The sequence below is a fragment of the Scyliorhinus torazame genome, chromosome 1, assembly GCF_047496885.1.
Source record: "Scyliorhinus torazame isolate Kashiwa2021f chromosome 1, sScyTor2.1, whole genome shotgun sequence".
NCBI classification, from domain to species: Eukaryota; Metazoa; Chordata; class Chondrichthyes; order Carcharhiniformes; family Scyliorhinidae; genus Scyliorhinus; species Scyliorhinus torazame.
In genome coordinates, this window is record NC_092707.1 from 313,357,216 (window position 1) to 313,373,058 (window position 15,843).

Here is a 15,843-nt window from a genome sequence, read left to right on the forward strand (position 1 = left end):
GAGTATCTGGTAAGTGGTTAAGGTGTATTCTATTCCTAAGGTTTAAAATAGTGTACAAATAAGTGGTAAAGTTAATACAATATATAAAAAAGTGACGTAAATAAGTGCATAATACAATAAAGAAATTAATTAGCATGCAGAAGGATGGCAGGACAGGTGATATGTCAAGGCTGAAGGATATGGGAACAACCTGGATACCTTTGCGATCCAGGTTAAACACTGCAGGACGTGTTAGCGGCTCGAGGAGCTTTGGCTCAGTCATTGAGCTGGAGGCTGAGCTCATATCAGGGAGGGAGGAAGTTAACTGGATGCTTTGTGCCACAAGACAGTCAGTCACACCACCTAGGATAGGGTCTTTTGATTTGGTCAGTGGTCAGGGACAGAGTGTGTAACTCCTAAGTGACACAGGTAAGGGGTCCCAGAGGGCTGGAGTGTCTGTTCTGCAATTGTCCAATGAATTTGAGGTTACCTCGGCTTGTTTGGATCAGAGTAGGGAATGCAGGGTGGATGAGAAATCTAACCATGGCACTGTGGTCCGGGAAGCCACGCAACAGGATATAGCATAAAGGAATGTAGCGGCAGTAGGGGACAGTATAGTAAGGGGGATTGACGCTGTTCTCTGCAGCAAAGAGCAAGAGCCCAGATGGCTCTCTTACTACCAGAAGGATGTGGAGGCTTTGGAGAGGGTGCAGTGGAGGTTTACCAGGATGTTGCCTGGTCTGGACGGTGTGAGCTATCCGGAGAGGCTGAATAGACTCTGACTGTTTTCATTAGAAAGACGGAGGTTGAGGGGTGACCTGATAGAGGTCTACAAGATTATGAGGGGCATGGATAGAGTGGATAGGCAGACAACTCTTTCCCAGGGTGGACGGGTCAGTCACTAGGGGGCATAGGTTTAAGGTCCGTGGGGCAAAGCTTACAGGCAGGTTCTTTACGCAGAGGGTGGTGAGTGCCTGGAACGCATTGCCAGGGGAGGTTGTGGAAGCAGATACATTAACGGTGTTCAGAAGGCATCTTGACAGATACATGGATAGGGTGGGTATAGAGGGATACGGTACAAGGAAGTGCTGAGGGTTTTGGCCAAGGTAGGTATTATGACCGATACAGGCTTGAAGGGCCGAAAGGCCTACTCCTGTGCTGTATTGTTCTTTGCTCTTTGTTCTAAAGCCATTGTTCTAAACCATTGTTCTAAAGCCTTTGTTCTAAAGCAGCAACCACAATACGATTGAATTTTAAGTCACGTTTGAAAAAGGTTAAAAGTGTGTCTCAGACTAGTATTTCAAACTTCAAAATGGGCAACTGTGGGCATGAAAGCTATGCTACCAGAAGTGGACTGGGATACTAGGTTAGAGGTTCGATCAATAGAGTGGCAGTGGTAGACATGTAAGGGGATATTTCAGAACATTCAGGGTAATTATATTCCTACTATAAAGAAGAGTTATAAAAGGAGGGCCCAACGTCTGGTTAACTGAAGAAGTCAGGAAAAGCATCAAACTAAGGACAAAGTGTATAACTGCAAATATGAGTGGCAGGTCAGATGATTGATTGGAATGACAGAGAATGCCAAAAGTTTAGTCGGGGGAAGGAAATTGAAGTATTTTAGGAAGATAACATGAAATGTAAAAATGTCTAGCAAGGGTTTCTGCAGGTACTAAAAAGGAAGAGCACAAGTTAAGTAACTGTTGGTCATTTTGGAGAGTGAAAATGGGGAGTTAGTAGATAATAAGGAAATGGCAGATTAAATGAACAAATATTTTGCTTCTGTCTTCACTATAGAATAAAAACATTCGGAATTAGATGCAAATCAGGAGGTGACAGGAGAGAGAAACTTTCACCATCACTAGGGAAATGGTACTGAACAACTAATGGAGCTGTGAGCTGAACAAGTCTTTAGGTCCTGATTGACTTAATCCAAGCATCTTAAAAGAGATGGCGAACGGGCCGGTCAAGAGGGCACGTGTGTTCGCGCATCTGAGGGCTCTGAAGGCGGACATGGTGATGTTGCAGGAGACAGACCTGAAAGTACCGGATCAAGTTAGGCTAAGAAAGGGTTGGGTCAGTCGGGTCTTTCACTCGGGGCTGGACACCAAGGCTAGAGGGGTGGTGATTTTAATCAATAAGCGGGTGCAATTCCACGTGGGCAGCATAGTCTCGGACGGGGGGACGGTATGTCATGGTGAGCGGTGAGCTGGAGGTGAGGAAGGTAGTCTTGCTTAACGTGTACGCATCAAACTGTAGAATTCATAAACAGGGTACTGGGGAAGTTACCTGACCTGGACTCTCACAAGTTGGTGATGGGAGAGGATTTTAATACGATCATCTACCCTGGCCTGAACCGGTTGTGTTCGAAAACGGGAAGGGTGCCAGCAATGGCAAAGGAACTGATAGGGCTAATGGAGCAGATGGCGGGGGGGGGGGGGGGGGTGGTGGTGGAGAGAGAGAGAAAGAATTGACCCATGGTGGTTTAGGCAGCCGACTGGGAAGGAGTTTTCTTTTTATTCGCATGTGCATAAGGTTTACTCCCGGATTGATTTTTTTAATTTTGAGGAGGGATTTGCTGGCGGGGGTGGTGGATACGGGATATTCGGCCATCACTATTTCTGATAATGCCCCACATTGGGTGGAACTGCAGGTTCGTGAGGAGAGCTTCCAGTGCCCGCAATGGAGATTGGACGTCGGTTTGTTGGCGGACGAGGCGATGTGCGAGTGGGTGAGGAAGTGCATGCAGAACTACCTGCTAGTCAACGACATGGGGGAAGTCTGAGCAGTGATGGTCTGGGAGGCGCTGAAAGCAGTGGTGAAAGGGGAGCTGATTTTGATCCGGGCTCAGGGACAGGATAGGGCAGAGACGGACCGACTGGTTAAGGAGATCCTACAGACAGATGGGAGGTATGCGGCGAACCCGGGAGTGGAGCTGTTAAGGGAACGTTGGGGGCTACAGGCTGAGTTTGGGGTGTTGTCCACAGGCAAGGCAGTGGAGCAGCTTAGAAAGGAGAGGGGGGTGTTTTATGAACACGGGGAAAAGTTATTTTTGTGTGTTGGTGTTGATTTTCCTGAATCCCCTACACCAGGGTTTTTTAAAGTATGTGTTGTGACCCGTGGGCTGGTGTCGGGAGGGTTGTGGAACAATTAGTCATGCCATTCCTGTGATGGTCCCGATCATGGGAGAAGCACCCAACAGTTGTTACCGGCTTTTGGCAGCACAGTAGGTAGCACTGTTGCTTCACAGCTCCAGGGTCACAGGTTCGATTCCCGGCTTGGTTCACTCTGTGGAGTCTGCTCCTTCTCCCGGTGTCTGTGTGGGTTTCCTTCGGGTGCTCCAGTTTCCTTCCACAAGTCCCGAAAGACGTGCTGTTAGCTAATTTTGGTCATTCTGAATTCTCCCTCTGTGTACTCGAACAGCTGCTGGAATATGGCAAATAGGGGCTTTTCACAGTAACTTAATTGCAGTGTTAATGTGAGCCTACTTGTGACAATAAAGATTATTATTCTAATTATTACATTGAGAATGGCGGCAGCTGTCGCTTTTTAAATGAAAATAAATGAGGCTGTGTGTAGTTTTCCAGCCAGAAGCAGCAGCAGAGAGCAATTCTCAAGCCCTGCACAGCCACTTGACATCAAGCGCCCTCCAGGTACGTGCTTTTGGCGCCAAATTGCAGAGCCGTATTGCTTCCATTTTCCAGCTGTTGGCAAGCAAGACCAGTGAACTGTGAAGATGATAAGGGTTTCTTAAAAGTAAGATATGGTCAGAGACACACATTTAGGTAGTGTACCCATGGGCAGGATCTCACAACAATATCTGCGAGAGAGAGCTGCGCAGGAGAGTCTCGGGAAGGACAGAACAGTGCTTGTGTAAGCTCTGTACAGAGCACCAAGGCCTCTGGTTAACAGCTTACAAAGAAACAACTTAACTTGGAAACAAAGCAGTATAAAGATGATTTCTTGAGTTATGGTTTTGTCGATTGTGCCAATGCAAATAAGGATGCAAAGCCCATGTGTGTTATACGCAGGGAAGCACTGGCAAATGAGAAAAAGTTTTAGATTTTGAAAAAGTGATGGGTTCGAAATTCCTTTTGTGGTTGAGACTCCAGTCAGTTTTTAAACTTAGAGCTGACTCCAAATTAAAAAAACCTCTGTAGCTAACTTGTAATACCACATTAAAAACACGCCAAAAGTCCATGAGGCTGTCAGCATTCGGGTGTACATCTCCCAGGAGTATCCAGTGCTGAGTAAAACATTCATTTTGTTGCTATTCCCCTTCACGATAACCTACATATGCGAGGTTAGATTTTCCATTTTCATAAAAGTGAAGACTGCACAAAGAAACTGGCTGAAGTCTGCACCTGATATGTGCCGTGTCCTCCCCTCCTTTGAACCAGATTCAAGTGAGATCGTGAGGAACAAGCAGGCTCCCTGTTTGCATTAAAGGTAAACCAACGTGGTCGCGACGGTCAGCCGGCATGAATTGCGAAGACCAGTTGGTCAGCGTGTCACGAAGGTAGGCCGGTGTGCGTCGCCAAGGTCAGCTGGTTGGCAAAAGTGGGTCCCAGGAAAAAATATTTTTAAAACACCTCCCGAGACTCTGAAATGATTCCATCAGACTGCAAAGTAGCAAATATTCATCCTCTATCCAAGAAGGGAGGGTTGTATGAACAGAAAACTATAAACCAGTTAGCTTGGTGCCTGTTGTGGAAAAGGTGTTGGAGTCTATCATGAAGGAGGCTTTCGCTGGGCAATTAAAAGAACTGTGTCAGAATCATGTTTAACCAATTTATTAGACTTTGCAGGAGTAATGTATGCTGTGGATGAAGGGGAGCCTGTAGACATACTGTACTTGGATTTCCAGAAGACATTTGATGTCCTCCTTCAAAGGTTATTGTGGAAAATTAAAGCTCATGGTGCAGGGGGGTATCATGTTAGCCTGCATAGCAGTTCAGCTGGTTCAGAGAAAGCAGTATATACATGAATGGGTCTAATTGGCAGGATGTGACTATTGGAGCTTCGGAGGGGTCTGTACTGGGACTCAACCTTTTAAAATTTACATCAGTGACTTTGATGAGGGGGGTAAAGGCATGGTAGCTAAATTTTCAAACCTACAAATATAAATAGGAAAGTATGTTGTGAAAAAGATATAAGGAGTTTGCAGATGGGTATAGGTAGGTTGAATGAGTGGGTAAAAATCTGAAGGTGGAGTACAGTGTTGGAAAACGTGAAGTTGTTCACTTTTTGGCAGGAAGAATAAAAAGCATAAAATGGAGATTGGTTGCAGAATTCCGAGGTGCAAAAGTAACCAGGCGTTCCAGTGCATGAGTCACAACATTTTAGATTTGGATTTATTGTCAGAAACATTGGACATACAATGTAATTACATAGACATCGGCATCGGGTGAAGCATACAGAGTGTAGTGCTACTCAGCAGAGAATATTCGTGGAAAGACCAGTTCAGTCCCTTAGAGGGTCATTCAGGAGTCTGCTAACAGTGGGGAAGAAGCAGTTTTTGAATCTATTCGTGCGTGTTCTCAGACTTTTGTATCTCCTGCCCGTTGGAAGAGATTGGTAGAGAGAATAACCCAGGTGGAAGGGGTCTTTGATTGTGCTGCCCGCTTTCTCAAGTCAGCCGGAGGTGTAGACAGAATAAATGGATGGGAGGGGGGGGGGCTTTGATTGATGGATTGGGCCGTGTTCACGATTCTCATTTTTAAAGTCTGGAGCCGAGCAGTTGCCATACTAAACTGTGATGCAGCCAGATAGGATGCTTTCTATGGTGCAACTGCAAAAATTAATAAGAGTCAATGTGGACATGCCGAATTTCCTTAGTTTCTTGAGGAAGTATAGGTGTTATTGTGCTTGCTTGGTCGTAGCATCGACGTGGGTGGACCAGGACAGATGGTTGGTGATGTGCACACCCAGGAATTTGAAACTGTCAACTACCTCCACCTCAACGTCATTGATGCAGACAAGGGTGTGTACAATACTTTGCTTCCTGAAGTCAATGACCACCTCTTTCCACACCCCAAATGTAGCATCCAACCGTGCTGGCTTGAAAAGGTGATTAACAAAAAGAGGGGCCAGCCTTGACACTGACCCCAGCTTGAAATGTTGGGGAGTTACCTCCATATTTCTGAAGTGGAGACAACAACTGGGTTTGATGAGTACTTTGCCGGAACAAATGGAAGAGAGGCCGCCAACGGTGCTTCCAAACTGGACCCTCTACACCACCCAAACTCCAAATGCACCCAGGTAGACCCTGGGTCCCAACACCTTAGCAGCCCAGTAATAAAATATCAAATTTGGCAACGCAAGTCTCTTCTTCTATAGAACACCCCTCCCAATCCTATGAGTTTTACCGCCCATTTGAAGCCTGATATAAACTGCTCAACACCCCGAAAAATGACTTGGGTAGAAATGCCGGCAGACACTGAAATAGGATTAAGAATCTTGGCAAGATATTCATCTTGATTGATTGAATCTTGCCCGCCAAGGACAATGGGAGGCTGTCCCACCTTTGTAGATCAGCTTTGACCCTCCCCACAGCTGGTATAATTCAATTCATGGAGCCAAGCCCATTCCCGAGCCACCTGGACTCCCAGATACTGAAAGCTAGTCCCGTCAGACGAATAGGTCGTACCCCCAAACTGGCTTCCTTTCATGGAATGCTGACCAAAAAATACTCGCTCTTCTCTAAATTTAACTTGTTTCCAGAAAAGGTGCTAAAGCTCTTCAATATACTCATGATGTCTCCCATTGCTGGCCCCAGATCTTTCAGGTACAACGAAAGATTATCTGCATACAGGAATACCTTGTGTTCCATACCACTCCTTACTATCCCGCTTCACTAGAACCTTAGTTAGGCCACACTTGGAGTATAGTGTTCAATTCTGGTCGCCACACTACCAGAAGGATGTGGAGGCTTTAGAGAGGGTGCAGAAGAGATTTACCAGAATGTTGCCTGGTATGGAGGGCATAAGCTATGAGGAGCGATTGAATAAACTCGGTTTGTTCTCACTGGAACGAAGGAGGTTGAGGGGCGACCTGATAGAGGTATACAAAATTATGAGGGGCATAGACAGAGTGGATAGTCAGAGGCTTTTCCCCAGGGTAGAGGGGTCAATTACTAGGGGGCATAGGTTTAAGGTGAGAGGGGCAAGGTTTAGAGTAGATGTAAGAGGCAAGTTTTTTACGCAGAGGGTAGTGGGTGCCTGGAACTCGCTACCGGAGGAGGTAGTGGAAGCAGGGACGATAGGGACATTTAAGGGGCATCTTGACAAATATATGAATAGGATGGGAATAGAAGGATACGGACCCAGGAAGTGTAGAAGATTGTAGTTTAGTCGGGCAGTATGGTCGGCACGGGCTTGGAGGGCCGAAGGGCCTGTTCCTGTGCTGTACATTTCTTTGTTCTTTGTTCTTTGTTTTGTTTGAAGCCATCAGGGCTGTTGGCTCAATTGCTAAAGCGAACAGAAGGGGAGACATAGGACCTCCCTGTCTTGTCCCCCGTGCAACCAGAAAGGCCCCAAATGTATGGTACAAACACTGGCGGAAGGAGCCTCATACAACGGACGCACCTAGGGCCAAATCCAAACTGCTCCAAAACTGCCAAGAGGTACCTCCACTGGACCTTATTGAATGTTTTTTCTGCATCTAACAACACAATTAGCTCGGGTTCCAGTCCAGCCGTTGGGGTAAGAACCACGCTCAGCAGTCGCCTCACATTGGACAACAGTTTTCAGCCCTTTACAAATCCCATCTGGTCCTCCCCAATTACCTCCGGGGAAACAGGGTTCCAGTCCCGTGCTGGATCCTTAACCATAAGCTTTGCATCTACATTAAGCCAGAAATCGTGTGGTACAGCCTGCATTCTGTGGAATCCTTCTCCTTTTTCAGGGGAAGGTAGATGGATGTTGCCAAAGCACCTCGTGGAGGGAACCCCATGCCAGAGCATTGTTAAACATCCCTATCAACAGTGGGACCAGCTGGTCCACAAACCTCTGATATTATATGCTCCCCTCTAATCATTACCTTCAAGGCCTCCCACAGAATACAGGGCGAGACCATCCCATTCTCATTGAACTCCACGTATTCCCCCTATGGTTCTCAAAACAGTCCCACAAAACCCCTATCCGATAAAAGCCCTACGTCCAACCTCCATCCCATACACTACATCCAGCCGCCTCCAGCACTAGGTCTACCAAATGCAGATATAACCCCAGCCGGATATTCCGCCTTCTTCACCCCAGAGGGAAGATTCCTACCCATTACAAAGTCATCTATTCTTGAGTAGACCTTGTGCATTGGGGGAAAACGAGACCTCCTTACCCCAGGAAGTAAAAACAGCCATGTTCACGTTTACTAAAACCATCGGCATTTCCTCCAGTGCACATGCAGCCAACACGTTCTGGCCCCTGGTGAGCCAAGACCGTCCATGCCTGGACCAACATGTCGCAGCCCCCCCCCCCCCCCCCCCCCCCCCACTCTGCTCCTGTTTACCAGCCTACTCCTTATTACTAGCGAGGTAGACCCCACCCAGAGTTCCTGCCCAAAAAGGCAACAGAAAGCGAAAAACATAATCCCCCTAGCCTGTCCTCCCTACCCAAGTGTCCAAACCCCAGCATCCTTGCAGTGTCTACCATGATGGGCCCGGCCGCCTCCGCTATCTCCCCCTCCGATCCTCTCGCCAGACTACCAGGCTGAGATTTGTTTCCAGTAAGCTTTTTCGATGAGATTTTCAAATTGGCTCTGTTGGCTGACCGTTACCCAGTTTGGCCAGCTGGGTTTAAACACCAAACAAGCATAAGGGATCGAAGAGCAAGGATCCTTGTGGGAGCCACCTTTCACGCGACTTGGTCTCATGTTGTCACTGGAGCTTCCTTGTCTAACAAATGTGTTTGAATTTTTTGGGGAGGTGACGAGGTGTGTCGATGAGGGTAATGCAATTGATGTAGTCTACATGGAATTCAGCTGGGATTGTTTTCCTTAGCAAAGAGAAGGCTGAGGGTGGACGTCATCGAGGTGTACAAAATTGAGGGATGTAGATGGGAAGAAACCTTTCCCCTTAGTAGATGGGTCAACAACGAGGTGGAATAGATGTTTGGAAAGGGAGATTCAGAAGGGATTTGTGGAAAATCTTTTTCACTCGGAATGTGGTGGGAATCTGGAACCCACAACCTTGAGAGGGTGGTAGAGATGGGAGCCCTCACAACATTGAAGAAGCATTTAGATGAGTGTTACGACGACTCCCTGGGCTAGTGCACGGTCAATTTGACCCGGAGTCGCAACACAATTGATATTAATAAATAATTCTTAGAAAAAAAACCCAAAGCCTTTGGGCCTTAGTTGCCCAATAACTACAGTCACCAGGTTTGTAAATTTAAACACAATTAATTTTATTAATAGCAGTAACTATGATTCAATATATTGGGGCAGCATGGTAGCCTTGTGGATAGCACAATTGCTTCACCGCTCCAGGGTCCCAGGTTCGATTCTGGCTTGGGTCACTGTCTGTGCGGAGTCTGCACATCCTCCCCGTGTGTGCGTGGGTTTCCTCCGGGTGCTCCGGTTTCCTCCCACAGTCCAAAGATGTGCAGGTTAGGGTGAATTGGCCATGCTAAATTGCCCTTTGTGTCCAAAATTGCCCTTCGTGTTGGGTAGGGTTATGGGAATAGGGTGGAGGTGTTGACCTTGGGTAGGGTGCTCTTTCCAAGAGCCGGTGCAGACTCGATGGGCTGAATGGCCTCCTTCTGCACTGTAAATTCTATGATAATCTATGATAATATGCAGCCAATGCAACAGGTTACAGTCACCGGATTTGTAAATTTAAACACAATGTTATTAATAACAGTAACTATAATTCAACATGCAGCTAATACAACAGGTTAACTATCACAAACCCCCCTGCTAATACAACAGGTTAACTATCACAAACCCCCCCCCGGCTTAAACTTGCCTGCGCTGGAATATGCACACAAAAGAGAGGAGAAGAGCGGTATAAAAATAATAATTAAAAGTAAAATGATGAGCCATTCTTTCAGATGGTTGTTTCTAGCACAGCTTTAATCCAAGCCGTCAGTTTGAGATTTCTATTTCCAGTCTGTAATAGTAGATTTATTCAGGTCTCTGCAGTTTCAGGAATACAGCAGCTTTTCTTGGGAGCGAGAGAGATCCTTTCCTCCGAGTGTCCAGGACCCCAACCCTGCTGTCCTTGGGTCTCTGGAAATCATCCCACTTAGGCAGGAGCCAATCACCACCTGTTGCAGGGCAGAATACATCCTTTAGCCAATTCATTGGCCACCAGCCAACAAATCGAACTGAGACCCACCCCATTTCTTGGGTGCCACAAAGTCTGAGTTCTGCTCAAAAACCAGCGCCATCTATTATGTTTCAACTTTTTGAATTCCTCATTCTCTGTGCTGCTTGACTTAAAGATACGTGTCCGTTAAGCATCCACGGATCAAAATGATAACAGCAAAAAAATAAAGAAATGCGAAATAAGGGAATCATCAGGAAGGACCCCTAGTTAGCCAGAGACCTAGAATAATGCTCTGGGGACCCAGGTTCAATTCCTAACACTGCAGATGGTGAAATTTGAATTTGATAAAAAAAAAAAAAAAAAAAAAAAATCCGGAATTAAATGTGTAATGATGACCATGAAACCATTGTCGTTAAAAACCCATTTGGTGACTTCCGGTGGCGGCCATGAGGGAGTAGGTCGCATATTTGGTGGCTTCCACTCGTGACTTTTTGGACCTTTTCCCCCGACCTTTTTCAGAATTTTGTTTGATGGGTCGGTGGTGGATGAGTCGGAGGAGGAATCCCACCCAGTATATGGAGACATGGTACAGAAGTGGACATAAGGGAAGGAAGAACCAAATCGAGCAGGCACGTATAGATTCTGCAGCAAAGGAAAGCATGGCGGATCTGCAGTGTACTGGCTCAGCGGCCCAGTGGACACCAGACCAGCTGGTGGAGTTTATTCGGGAGGGCTTCGCCAAGCAAAAAAAGGAATGCCTGGACCCGACCAAGGAGTCGATCACTCGGGTGGGGCAGAGATTGGAAGCCCAAGATCGGGCGGTCCAGAAGGTGGAGGAAACAGTGGCTGAGCATGAGGAACACCTAACTGCGCTGGAGACGCAGGTGGGGCTGATGAAAGAGCCAACAGAAAAGGCTGCAGGGCAAGGTGGAGGACCTAGAGAATAGGTCCCGCCGGCAGATCTTGAGGATCGTTGGCCTCCCTGAGGGATGTGAGGGAATGGAGGGAACGGAAGCAAGGGTTTATGTGGCGAGTATGCTCGGGAAGTTAATGGGTGATGGGTCGTTTCCTAGACTCCTGGAGGTGGCCAGAGCGCACAGACCGCTTGCGAGGGTGCCGTGGGAGTATGAGCCACCAAGGGCAATGGTGGTACGAATGCACATTCCTGAATAAGAAGCAGATTTTGGTTGGGCCAAGCAAACGCAAAGCTGTAAGTGGGAGAATAAAATTCTGCGCATCTACCAAGATCTGGGTGCGGACCAGGCCAAGAGAAGAGCGGGATTCAACCGAGTGAAATTGACCCGTTTCAAGAGTAAGGTGAAGTTTGGTCTACATTACCCAGTTCGTCTATGGGTCACCTATGAAGGGCAGCAATTGTACTTTGAGTCGCCGGATGAAGCAATGGACTTTGTGAAAAGCAATCGTCTAGATAGAGACTGGGGTGATTGATCTTTGCTGTAGGGACTCTGCTAAAATTGATCTTACTTTTGAACTGCATGAGAAATGCCTTTTGTATCGTTTTTTGGGCTGTTGCTAAGTTTTTGAGTTAACTTTATACTGCTGGAGGAAGGGTGGGTGAATCTATGATGTTTTTTCTTTGGGTGTGTTTGGGTGGAAATGTGCCTTTTGAATAGGTATGTCCGAGTGGGGGGAGGGGGGGGAACAATAGGAGGGAAGATGTCTGGCGCCATGGGGGGGGGGGGAAGAGTAACCAAGCCAGCTGGGCAAGTTGGCTCACGGAAGCGCAGTGGGGGATGAGCGGATGTTTTGTTTGTTGAAGGGGATTGCATGGTTGCATTTAATGTGCTGTTAAGGGGTGGGGGTAAATTGCTCTGCTGACAGGAGAGGGACTGTTGCTTGGAGATAAATGGGAGGTCGGGGACGGAGGCTACCTAAGAAGGGGGATCGTTGATTTTGGAGGGGGGAGGGGGGGGGGGGGGGGGGTGAGAAGCCTCCCGACCAGGCTGATCATGTGGAATGTCAAAGGGTTGAATGAACCGGTTAAGAGGGCTCGCGTGTTCGCATATTTGAAGGGATTGAAGGCGCACGTGGTAATGCTACAGGAGACACACCTGAGGGTAATTGACTAGACCAGACTGAGGAAGGGGTGGGTCGGCAGGTATTTCACTCGGGGCTGGGTTCTAAGACTAGAGGGGTCGCGATCCTGATTAATAAGCGAGTCTCATTTGAGTCGGGGAGAATACTTGCGGATGTGGGGGGGGGTAGATATATCATGGTTAGGGGGAAGCTGGAAGGGTTGCTGGTGGTGCTTGTGAATGTCTACACACCAAACTGGGATGATGTGGAGCTTGTAAGATGGATGTTAGGAAAGATCCCGGATCTGGATTCAAACAAGCTGATCATGGCCGGGGGGGGGCTTCAATACAGCCATTGACCCAAGACTGAACCGGTCGGGTTCAAGGACAGGCAGGGTCCCGGCAATGGCGAAGGAACTAAAGGGGTTCATGGAGCAGATGGGTGGGGCAGACCCATGTAGGTTTGGGCGGCCAAGAGCGAAGGAGTTCTCCTTCTTCTCACAAGTACATAAAGTACTCTCCCGGATCGACTTTTTTATTTTGAATCGGGCTTTACTGCCAGGGGTGGTTGACGCCGAGTATTCGGCAATTGCTGTGTCGGACCATGCCCCACATTGGATGGACCTACAGGTGAGCAAGGAGGGTGGTCAGTGCCCGCAATGAAGATTGAATGTAGGACTATTAGTGGACGAGGGGGTGTGCGGGCGGGTGAGGAAATGCATCCAGTACTAGCTGGAAATTAACGATACAGGGGAAGTCTCAGCAGCAATGGTTTGGGAAGCATTGAAGGCAATGGTCAGAGGGGAGCTGATTTTGATTCGGGCCCATAGGGAGAAGGAAGAGCGGGCAGAGACTGATAAGTTGGTCGGGGAAGTACCAAGTACTAAGTAGACAGGAGGTATGCGGAGGCCCCGGAGGCAGGATTACTGAAGGAACGAGGGAGGCGACAAGTGGAATTTGGATCGTTATTTACGGGGAATGCGGTGGAGCAGTTGAGGAAGGCGAGGGGGACGATATATGAGCATGGAGAGAAGGCCAGTAGAATGCTTGTGCACCAGCTCAGGAAAAGGTAGGCAGCTAGGGAGAGTGAAAGACAGAGGAGGGAACACAATCTTGGACCCAGTAGAGGTCAATGGGGTGTTCAAGGAACATAGAACATAGAACGATACAGCGCAGTACAGGCCCTTCGGCCCACGATGTTGCACCGAAACAAAAGCCATCTAATCTACACTATGCCATTAGCATCCATATGCTTATCCAATAAACTTTTAAATGCCCTCAATGTTGGCGAGTTCACTACTGTTGCCGGTAGGGCATTCCACGGCCTCACCACTCTTTGCGTAAAGAACCTACCTCTGACCTCTGTCCTATATCTATTACCCCTCAGTTTAAAGCTATGTCCCCTCGTGCCAGCCATTTCCATCCGCGGGAGAAGGCTCTCACTGTCCACCCTATCTAACCCCCTGATCATTTTGTATGCCTCTATTAAGTCTCTTCTTAACCTTGTCTCCAACGAAAACAACCTCAAGTCCATCAGCCTTTCCTCATAAGATTTTCCCTCCATACCAGGCAACATCCTGGTAAATCTCCTCTGCACCCGCTCCAAAGCCTCCACGTCCTTCCTATAATGCGGTGACCAGAACTGTACGCAATACTCCAAATGCGGCCGTACCAGAGTTCTGTACAGCTGCAACATGACCTCCCGACTCCGGAACTCAATCCCTCTACCAATAAAGGCCAACACTCCATAGGCCTTCTTCACAACCCTATCAACCTGGGTGGTCGACTTCTTCGTGGAAAATTGCCAGCAGAAGGGGTGGGGGGCGGGGGTTAGTTTAGCTTAGAGTAGGGAGTTAATAAAGGTGAGACCTGTAAGGGAGGGAGACGGCTTTTGCACTATGTTTATAGTTTCATGTACATTGTTTATTTTGTTGTTGCTATAATACCAAAAATACCTCAATAAAATGTTTATTAAAAAAAAAAATGTTTAGCTTCTATTCGAGAATCAGTCAGCACTGCATTTTAAACGAGCATAAGCATTTATATGGCTATATTTGCATTGGAGCTGGCCTTAATTTTCTGCTTGGAATTAAGTGTTTAGGTGATATTCACCTTGTAAGTTGGTGCATGGGATCAAGCAGGCCACGAAGTTGAGTGAATTTAAGACATGCCCACAAGAAGCAGACTGTGTAAAGAGACTGACAAATAGAAGTAATTCTTCCTGCAAAAACATTGAAGCTGTTTTCAAGCTACAAGTTGTAGCATTTGTTAACTCATCAAATAACTATGTTGCAGCGAGAGAATTCAGTGTTAGTGAACAACTGGTATGAGAATGGAAGGAGGAGTCGTAGCTCAGAAACTACCAAAAGACCTCTGCAAAATGACCAGTTCCAGGGATTCATTCAGACAGCAGCAAAAACAGGAGTACCCATTATGCCACATCAACAACATGGATGAAACACTCATGTATTTCAGTATGACAAAACATCACACTGTATAGAGGTTCGAAAACTGTTCTAGTGAAAACCATAGGACATGTGAAGGACGGTTTCAGGGTGGTAGTAACTTGCACAGTCGACTCCTAAATTAAAGCTCATGGTAATTTTCAAATGTAAAACCATGCCGAAGTTCCCTGCAGCGGTTTTTGTGCATGTCCATGAGTGATTGAATGGATGAGGATGGAGTGAAGTTATGGATTGCTATGTGTAACTTGGGACATGTTAGGATCCATTATAACCAATGAGATCAAGAGGAGCCTATTAACAAATAACTCTGGTTGTAGTTATAGCAGCAGGTATCTAGTTCAACCTTTAGATGTGGGCCTCGACGAACTATTCAAGGATCATGTTCACATAAAATGGTAGGTGGTTGGTGGGGCAAAAGCCTTCACAGTGTGGGAGTATTCATGCTGCCCTACTTGATGTTTTGTGAGGTTTTATCATTAAATTGTGAAGTGCTATCAATGCACAAACTGCCATCAGTTCATTTAAAATCTACAGAATATCCCATTAAATGGAGGGTAATTTATTGTGGGTGGATAGTTATGAAACTGGAATGTAATGTCATAGCCAAAGTGACTCAGAATAAATTTGATGAACTCTTTGCGTCGGATGCCAAAGTTGATGTTTTTTTCACAAGATTGATTGTGGTTTGAACTAACCTTGGAGAATGATTTCATTAAATCAAGACGTGATTTAATTTGAATTACGGCTCCGTTTTTGTTTCCACATTTTAAAATGGTGACCACCTACACCACTGGCGGTTTACAGTTTATACCATACATATAAGGTGATCCTGTTTTTTCCTAAACCTTCGAAGTTCGATTTCTAAACTGTGATCTACAGTGTATTAGTATTTCATTGTTCATTGACGGGTGTAAATGAAGGGCCACCTGTGTTCATTTTGCTTTCTTTTTCCACTTGCACACATGCTATCGGGGGTAAAATATGAATCAAATTACAGTAAAAACATTGAACCAAAGGTGAAATGGTGCAGTGTGCATCTCTTGTTCTGTTTCATTGTAGTATTCTGATCTTAAAATATACTTTGTCTACAGTTTAA

At 46.6% G+C, this 15,843-nt stretch overlaps 1 protein-coding gene across 12 annotated transcripts in view; it reads left to right on the forward strand.

Annotated features, from left to right (window-relative positions):
• The window catches only part of LOC140424010 (girdin-like), a 695,300-nt gene that overhangs the window by 136,315 nt on the left and 543,142 nt on the right, over nt 1–15,843 (forward strand). The gene's annotated exons all lie outside the window — the stretch shown is intronic.